The sequence below is a fragment of the Gavialis gangeticus genome, unplaced genomic scaffold (genome assembly GCF_001723915.1).
Source record: "Gavialis gangeticus isolate Ggan-Ray unplaced genomic scaffold, GavGan_comp1, whole genome shotgun sequence".
NCBI classification, from domain to species: domain Eukaryota; kingdom Metazoa; phylum Chordata; order Crocodylia; family Gavialidae; genus Gavialis; species Gavialis gangeticus.
This window is the reverse complement of record NW_017729022.1, coordinates 112,581,577-112,587,776: the sequence shown is the minus strand read 5'-3', so window position 1 is coordinate 112,587,776 and position 6,200 is coordinate 112,581,577. Positions and strand designations below refer to the sequence as shown.

Below are 6,200 nucleotides of genomic sequence, written 5' to 3'. Positions count from 1 at the left end.
TTTTCGGTGGTGCAATTCTCACATTCACTCCCTTTAGGTCAAGGCATTAAGCTGAAAGTCCCCACAATTCATTGTGATTGCCTTATTCCACAACATTAGTTGTAGTTCTAAACATTATGAGGTAATGACAAGGATACCAGTTACCATGAAGCACTCAGAAAACAAAAAAAAGGTAGAAAATAGGGTAAACCATTTAACTCAGCTGGTTTGGGGGAAGAAGAAAAAGAAAAAAAAAGTTGCAGATTTGGCACTAGAAGTCAAAGCTAAGAACAAATAGGACAGTATGAGCCAGAGGGTCCACACTTTATTTTAATAAACGCTACTTAAAATAAAATGAAATAGAAGTGAATCTGTGCCAGATACAGCTGCATACCTGAGATAGGCTTAAGGTGCTACAGTTTATGCTGATCCACACTGGAATTGTGTCAGAATATCCCAACAGGAGCTTAGATTCCCGCACAAATAAAAGCAAATACTTCCAGGTCTTGCAGCTATTTTTGAGAGCCCCACTTCTGAGACCCTGAGGAATTATTGTCATTCTTTTATTAGTGCAGAAACATCTTGATCACCACATTTTAAGGCAGCACAAATGCTGAGCAAATAGATGATTATACCCTTTGCTGTGCCACATGAAAGGGAAAGGAAAAAAAACCAATGGTGCAACAAAAAGGTGGTAATAGACTTGGCTACTTTTCTTGCAATGAATGTTTGCGTGGAAGAAGAGCACAAGCAGCTTGAGCTGCTTGCAGCCTTCTGCCACCCTGCTTAGAGGCACCCTGAGATTCTCTGGGTTTCTTGCTTGACCAGGCTCATCATGCCACAGCTAGTCAGCTTCGTTTAACAGTGTCTATTTCTAGCCAATGAGACGAGAATGGTCAGCACCACAGCCAACCACTGAAAACAAACAAGATACTACTTAATGTGAAGCTGGCAGATTCAGTCCAAAACTTCTGTTACTACAGTTTAGGCATTTAACCCCCATACTCAAAGATTCATGCTGTGATCAAGACCCAGACTCTGGTAGGCAGAGGCATAACGAGCAGTTTCTTCACCCTGGATGGCAACTGCAGCTGGGTTAGCTATGGCAGAGGCTACCATTTTTGCACCCTATCAGAACTGGTGGTTGGGTTGCCCACTCCTAATTATACATAGCACACACATAGCACTTTCCTAATCCAGAAAGCCAGAGTTTGAGACCCTCACATAGGCTGAGGTAGTTAGACTTGCATGGGGTCTGAAAGAGGAGCACTGATACTCCCAAGGAAAGAGAAGGAACCAGGGGATAGCCTGAAGCACTGCAAATGTCAGGGTGCCAAGTCTGAAATTCAACAGACTCAGAAATTCCACTCAGCTGTCACCTGAAAGTCAGCAGACACCAGTATCCATCATTAGCAGCCCTATTGCATCTGAAATTCAGTTTATGGGCTTGGCCATAAGTACCTCAATCTGACAAGTGCCAAACTGTTTAAACCCCACCAGGATTCACATAGTAGGTGTTCCTTCATCTCTTACCTACAGGGCTTTCCCTAGTGAGTGTTCTCAGAGTACATCTAATAGACGTACTTCAGAGCAGATGGCCAGAAATGTTGATAGCAACTTAGAAAGCTAACCTGGCTGATTTTGATTTCCATGAGACAGATAGGTGTGGTTTGGGGTTTTAATGTTCAATCTCCCTTTCTGGCTCTAGCCTGTAGGAGATGAAAGACCTGCTTACCCTGCAGCTATACTGTTCCCAGACATGGCACACTCAAACACACTGTGCAGCTATAAGCAGTGTCCATCCTAGACCAGCAGCAGTACAAGCATGTCCATACAGCACTGTGGCTGGACTAATTGGCACCCTCAGTAACAATGATTAGCCCCTGCAAAACACTGCATAAACAGTTATGTTATTTATGGTTTAAGAGATACTTCATACCTAGTAGCCTGACATGCTTGAATCTGCCACTGCTAGAAGTGGTAAAGTTTGCCGTGTAGATTTGGCTTAAGTCAGTGGGGCTTCGACATTTTGAAAATTCAGTCAGGGAGCAGTCCAAAGACTAATGCTGTTAACTATATGTTACTTAGTTTGCCCTAAAAGGTGAATACAATAATATGTAATGAAAGCGCCTCAAACCAAATAAACACCAACCTGACTCTTATGCAGAGCCCAGACTCACAGTCCTAACTGGCACCCTGCATCTCTATTCTCTTCTCAGCCCCTTCTAAAATAGAACAGTATGTATATATGGTCATTTTTTTTTTTAAATGGATAAAGTAACCTGTTTTGAAAATCAGAAGGCACAAATGAAAAAAGGGGAAAAAATAACTTTTCATGGGGAAGAGTAGCTGGAGGGCTCATGTGAAGGACAGGACCACCTACTGGGAACAGAAAGTGCTACCCCCAAATAGGACTGAAGATCAGTGAGAAAGGAGGCCATGGAGTTACTAAGAAGTCATACTGCTCACTCCTGCTCCCTGGTTATGTTTTTTACTCCTGCTGTCAACACCTGGATGCCTCCAATCAACATTATCTATGTCTACCTCCCCCTGCTCCCATTAACTATACATTTCCTAATTATCCATAATTTATGGATGCCAGTTATCCATAAGTTTATGGGGAGACCAGAAAAAAAAACCAACAAGCCTAAAAACCATCTGCCTATAAAGTCCATAAACAAACAAACAAAATTCATAAAAACATTAAGTAACCAGAGCTTAACTAAAGCTCCTTTTATGAAAAAGGCTGTATGTAAAAGGACTGACAGAGCGCTACAGTACCACCTTGTGTCTGAGCAGTAGCACTGCACCCTTCAGGAAGCAACTCTCAGGGCTCTGTAGCCTGCAGCTCCTTCCCTAGGTCAACTCACAGGTAGGCAGATCCTGGTCCTTCTTCAGGAGTCTGTGCTAAGATCAGGGAAAGTGGGGGGCAGCACAGTGCAGAGTACATTCAAGGGTGTCAGAGTATGTGGGTAAGGGATCCCTGGGGTAGGGGCAACAAATGTAAAACCACTGCCACAGTCAGGTAGGGTTGCCAACTCAAAAATTGATGATCTGCAAACTTTTCACTGACAACCAAACTTTTTTTTACCAGGGTTGGTGCCAAACCTGGAGTTTGAATCTGCCCCTTGCCCAGAGCCTATCAGGAGGGTTATATTTACTTTACGCAAAGTTGAGTATGCTAAGCTAAACCTACCCATTCTACATCAGCAGTTTAAAAGTACAGTGATTAAACTCAGTTTATTTTAAAAATGCACTTTTTCCTCCCTAATTTAGGCAAACCCTATATGAGAGGGGGTAGGGAAAGAGAGTAGCAAACCTGAGCTGTCAGAGGCTAGGATCCGGCAGCTCATTATAGAAGCAGCAGGGTAGATGGCCGAGCAGAACAGATGAGTTGTCACACCTGTTGATGCTGGTGGCCAGTTACATCTCTTTGCACATAACGTGAATATTTTAAACATAGCCTGCCTGAACTATTATTGGAGTACTGAACATGGGAGGAGGGTGAAATCCAAATTCATGAGGGAAGCAGGGCAACATTTCAAATATTGTTTCTATTTAAGGAAAAAAAACCAAAAACAAAAGCCACTAAACAAAAAAGCTTATTTACACAGAAAAAAAACAAACAAACCCATGGAGAGCTATTGTTTTAGTTTGGCAGGCTAAATCGCATCATTAAAGCTATGAACCAGAACAAGTTTAGCCTTACAAATTTCAATTCAGCTTTAACTAAATAGTAACTACGCTACTGTATCAGACATTGGTTACATAAATACATGCACACCAACTGAAGCAACTTATCTCTAACTAACACATGGCTTCAGCAGAATACATAATGATATTTCATATTAAATTGTTTCAAATCAAGAAGAGCCAGTGATACACACTGGCATCATAATTAAACACTGCATCAACTTCTGAGGTGGAGATGAGGAATCTAGAATACACGTATGTGCAATAAACTGCAGAGAAGATGCTAAGACCTATGACTCAAGAATTAAAAGCTCCTTTAAAAACCAAAACAAAAACCCACTGCATTTGTGATGCTTTTGGGCCCCCCCCCAAAAAAAACTACTTGATCACCTGCTTCATAGAAAATTAAAAGTTGGAAGGGACCTCAGGAGGTCACCTAATTCTAGTCCAGTGTTTCACAGCCTGTGGGTTGTGACCCAAAAGTGGATCACAAGAATATATAAAAGGATTACAGACAAACTTTAAAAAAAAAAATGGATCAGTCTTTAAAAAGTGGATTCTCCTTTGAAGGAGAAAAAAGTGGGAAACCACAGGTTGCCCCTTGCAGGCTGGCAGAGTTCCAGTCTGCAAGGGGCTGCTTGGGGTTGAGGGGAGCAGGAAGACAACAATCAGGCGGGGATGCCACATGCACGTGCATGTGGCAGCCAGGCAGCATGAAGAACAGCTCCCCGCAGGTAAGTCTAGTCTATGGGGTGGAGAAGTGGGGAAGGGTGGCATAGACAATGTGTCAGGGGGCAGGGTAGACAAGCAACACTGCCTGTCATCTCACCTCCTCTGGGGTAGAGATGCGGCCTGAGGGGAGTGGCAGTGGTGGCAGCCAGGCCACAGTGATGGAGTAGTGCCACAGTCCGGTGCATGAGTAGCTGGTAGTGTAAAAAGGTGAGGGTGGCACGGGATACCACCCATTTGTTACTCCTCGCACCGCTGGCAGCATGGCTGGCACAGGTATTCTGGCAGAAGTGACAGCAATGAGTCTCACTGCCCCACTCTGCCCTCCTGTGCTTAGTCCTGTCCACTGAGCAGCAGAGGAAGCTGGCTGGACCAGCAGAGCCAGCAGTTTGCAGCATGTACCTGCTGTGAGTGCACAAATCTGGGGGGGGGGGGGGGCAGGCATGTGCCCCCCCTTCCCCATACACCCATTCCCTGTTCCACACACTGGGAGACAGGGCTGGGTGCAGTGGGTTGGGAGTGAGGGGCACTGGCAGAGCCAGGGGACTGTTTTCTACTTGAAATGTTTACTGGGTTGGGACTGGCCATCAATATTTACAGATGGGTCCTGGTATAAAACAGGCTGAGAACCACTGGTCTAGTCCAACCTCTGCTCAATGCACAGCCATCTCCAGCTAGACCATCCCAGTCAGGGCTTAGTCACACCGGGCCTTAAAAACATCCAAGGATGGAAATCCCTCCACCTCTTCAGGTAACCTGTTCCAGAGCTTCACCATCCTCCTCATGAGTGTTTTTCCTCTTTGACCCTCCTCTTAGAGATTAAAAACCTAAACAACCAGGCTTGTTTGGCCACTGGCTCATTTGACACAGTATTAAAACACATATCAATTTTTAAAATTGTTTTTAAATCGCTTTTCCAGCATGCTGAAGGCCTGTCAGGCTATGACAGCACTGAAATCCTCTTCCCCAATGAAGAGATGAGATCACTCCGTTCACCAAGTTCCTGGGGTCATAAAAACAACAGGATGGAGCAACTGCTATTCAGCTTTATTGCTTCCTATGGCAAAGATTGGGATCGATCATCTGCTCCTCCCCAGCTATAGTATTAGAAGGTGGAGGAGGGATGCACACTTCACACATGCTGCACCGTATGCTGGTGCTGCTTCAGAAGTGCTGCGTGACCCCATCAAGAAGCAGCTGCCTCCATGCTCTGGAAGGTGGAGGAGAGGCTCAGGCTTCTGATGCGTTAGGTCCCAGCTGCCAGAACTGGGGCTGTATCTTTGCTGGGGCTGGGTTGCAAGGCTCAAGCGCTGGGTGCATCAGCTCCCTGCTGCCACAGTTGGGGCTGTATCTTTGCTGGGGCTGGGATGCAAGGGATGCACTAGGTCCCTGCTGCCAGAATTGGGGCTGTATCCTTGCCAGAGCTCCATTATTTCTGGGAACCACAAAAGTTGCAAGGAAACATCTCGGCACAAGTGGTGACGGTGGGACTCCAGCCACCCTTCCTTGGAGAGACTGAAAACCTAGAGAGCCAGGCCCAGCCTCGTTTTGTGCCTGCTCCTGACATGCTTAATGAGGAAAAAAGAAAAGAACACGAGTGGCGGGGGCGGTGGGGGGAAGCGCATGAGAAGAAACCTCAGAGGGGATCCACCCGTTTGCTCGTGCACTGGGCATGCGGGGAAGCCGCTCCTCCCGGGGAAGGGAGCGGGGACGCGGCTGCCGGGGCTGCACTTCAGGCCAAACTGTGCCGAGGGGAGGCCGGAGGCTGCTCAGGGCGGGAGAAGAGCGGCGTGTCCCCG

The 6,200-nt window shown here is 46.0% G+C and overlaps 1 protein-coding gene across 1 annotated transcript in view; it reads right to left on the bottom strand.

Annotated features, from left to right (window-relative positions):
- The window catches only part of FAR2 (fatty acyl-CoA reductase 2), a 316,414-nt gene that overhangs the window by 309,573 nt on the left and 641 nt on the right, over positions 1-6,200 (bottom strand). The gene's annotated exons all lie outside the window — the stretch shown is intronic.